Here is a 3,420-nt window from a genome sequence, read left to right as displayed (position 1 = left end):
CTGTATAATTGCATTCACCTTTCCACTTCTCCATTATTGTTAGGTAAAACCTCTCTCTTTTTTCAGTGTATTGATCAATAGATACATATAATTTTACATTAAACAACGTAGTGAAATTATAGAATAAAAAGAGATTACCAAGATGTAATAATCTATCATTGGCATAGGAAAAAGTTCAACTTAAAAAGTCTGTGTTCTTACAGTTATGTGCTCTGCAGTGCAAGCTGTACCACAGCCCCTTCTAAATTCGTGGTGGGAAGGTTGTTTGAAGTAAAAATCAGTGTCTGCCTACAGTACCTGTAATTCATTAGGCTGTTTGACTTGGAACTCTGCCCAGTTCATTCAGAATTTGATTCATAGCATGACAAAACACTTCCTTGTAAATAAAGACATCGCTAGTTTGTGGTAATTAGGACACCAGCTTCTGTCCTTGTTCACACAGGTGAATTCACTGACCCACCACCGTTTTCTCTGGCAAGTTGGAGTGTTACTTCTTTCTTCATTTTTAATCAGTTGCATTGGAACTGACTACTAAAAAGTCAAGTTAGGTCCAATGCTTTGTTTTGATGATTTTTTCAGGCCTTTGTGCAAATGCAGCCATTGTAAAAATGTTAACCATTGTGATTGTTGATGATAATAATAAAAAAATTAGATATACTCATAATTTGCTAAAAGAGGTGTATTTTCAGTATACAAGGAGTAAGTTTTTCAGTATCTTGCGTGAGAGAGGCAACAGTGTCAGTACTGTCACTCTGACAGTAGCGTGCGATTGTGCTTTCTGTCTCCTGGTTAGCGTGAGAGCTGAGATGATTAGAGTTGAAGGCCAGGTTTTTCCAGTTTTCTTTTTTTCCCTCTCTCTTAGTTCATTTTGGTTTATTGTTTGTGCTTACATTTATGTAAACTTTATTGAGTCAGTCAGCTACTGCATGTTCAGTGTGGAAGCTTTCAGTGGGTGGCTCTCCAGCTGTTTCTGTGGGAGTGTGCAGAGTTAGCAGGAACAATCAGTGGAGGGCAATAATGCACGCAGCTTTGTGTTGATATACTGTTTTATTAATTGTGTACTTTGAGTAAAAGAAACTGATTGTATTATGATTCCTCTCTTTATTTTTTATTATACTTTTGATGATAAAACAATGTGATCTTTTCTACTGGATTAAATCTACATAAGTTCTTTCTTATCTAAAATGTAAATATATAGTGTTGTCGCCCCCAAGCAGGGTGAAAAAATAAGGTGGAATGTGACAATGGATATTGAGTTTAAATACACTGGCTTTACACAACAAGACGCTGTTATCAAATAATAATAAGGATGTTTTGTTTTGTTTTTTAAACGAAAACATTTTTACAAAAATATTTTTTGTGATGGGTTTCCTCTGGAGTGAGGGAGGAAGACACATTTCTATTGGTCTGCTGGACATTTGCAAAAACATTTTTAGTGATGAAGAGCAAATATTTGCAATTGGGCTTAAAATGAAGATAAAGTGATTTGTAAAACTCCATTAGAAAAATAGAAATAAAAAAATAAATACATGTGCACAATGGGGAAATCTCCCACAATGGGAAAATGTACTCTCTGCAATTAACCCGCCCCTTAGGGAGCAGTGGGCTGCCATTGTGCAGCGCCCGGGGTCGTGTGGGGTTAAGCCGGGACCCCACACAACCCTGGTTCGATACCCGCAGCCTGTACCCCCAGTACGGGCTGCGGGTATCGAACCGGATACTTGCAAATTTCTCAGAGCATAAGCACACTGTTCTAAGCACTAGGCCATCAATCCTGATGAAGAACCAGATATCTGGGTTTAACTCTGCTAAAATAATATCTGCTCTATTCCCCCCTTTGTGATCCTCAGTGAAGATTTTATTAACGTGTGGAAGGATCAACCTATAAGCTTTGGTGCTTTTACGTTGTTAGGGAAAATTAGTTAAATGATTTGGAAAAAAAACAAAGAATCAGAACATCATATTATAGGTAGATAGAAATAAATCATCTGCCTTATTCACAGACCAGCAACTTAATTTTAGCAGGACATAACAGGATATGTGTCCTTGCAAACATATGTATACTGTTTTTACATCTTTTCATGTTTAAATTATCTTAAGGATTATTTCTTATACACCAAATGAGTAGTGCGATGCTGCTTGTTCTATGTAACCGTTTTATGATGACATAAGAGGGTTAAATTGTATTCAAATAACAAGAAAAGATATTGAAACAGGTGAGGCCTGGGACACACTGTGGATCCAAACAGTCCAAACTTAATAGTGTGAATCAATCATATAGTGTAAAAGTTCACAGCTTGTATTTCTTTTCATTGTACAAACTGTGACTACTTACACAGTATGTCCTCAAAGTCCGGTCAGGGTCTTGAACAAAACCGACCAGTGTTAGCAGGTGAGAAATGTAGGATGATTGTAATAGAGACATAAAACTATTGTATTTTCAAGGAAAGTATCGCACACTTATCCTAACCAAAATTTAAATCTGAAAAACTCACACAGAATTAAAAAAATACCCACAAATCAGTTCCATTGATTCCATTACTTTAGTCTTTAGTGCTCAGACCTCAGCAGGAAACATTAGCGCTGATTTTTTTTTAAATATGCATGAACAAGATTAAAGAGCAGTGATGTTTTTCCTCGGGCCTGAAGCTGGTGTAAGAGTAGAGACAGAAGAAGTTGGTCAGTTCACAGACTGCTGGTTGGCGAGATGGTGCTGTATAGAGAGACCCAGTGGACTCCCTGAGGTGATACTAGTGTTTCCCTAAGGGAATTGGAAGATGGAATTCCAGCTTGGATAACACAGGTTAAGAGAACCTGTCCATAATGAGCAAGCAAGAAGCGACAGGGGAGAGGAAAAACTCCCCTTTGGGAAGAAACCTCTGGCAAAACCAGGCTCAACATGGCAGTCTGCTGCCAGACCGATTGAGATCAGACAAGGAATGCAGTAAGAGTCCGGGAGGAATGATGCTCTGATGAGGCTTTAGCTATGATGGTGGAGAATGGGATGGAGGTGGATTGAATCAGGAAGTCAGACATAGTGCAACCACTGCCTGAGCTTTGGGTGGCAGACTGAGTTGTGGATTTGGAGACCTTTTAAGATGAACTCCAGATGCTGATTGGGCTTTCGTAGAGTTGTGGTTCATAGCTGATTAGGTTGTGTCGGAGGCGAATGAGAGTAAGTAATCAGTTTCTTCAATTAAACTCCTGCTTAGGCTCCATAAAGCCAGGCGTACACTGTGATTTATTTCAATCGTTGCACGCTGCTACTGCTCACACTGTTCGACCAAACCGCAGAGTTTAGTCGTACAGTGTGAGCTCACAGCTCACGATGTATGTGCTGTGCGACGCTCTCATGCAATCTACTTGCTCACACTGTACGACTAAACTCTGCGGTTTGGTCGAACAGTGTGAGCAGTAGCA

The sequence above is a fragment of the Cyprinodon variegatus genome, unplaced genomic scaffold (genome assembly GCF_000732505.1).
Source record: "Cyprinodon variegatus isolate N-32 unplaced genomic scaffold, C_variegatus-1.0 Scaffold271, whole genome shotgun sequence".
NCBI lineage: Eukaryota > Metazoa > Chordata > Actinopteri > Cyprinodontiformes > Cyprinodontidae > Cyprinodon > Cyprinodon variegatus.
This window is presented reverse-complemented; position numbering follows the sequence as displayed.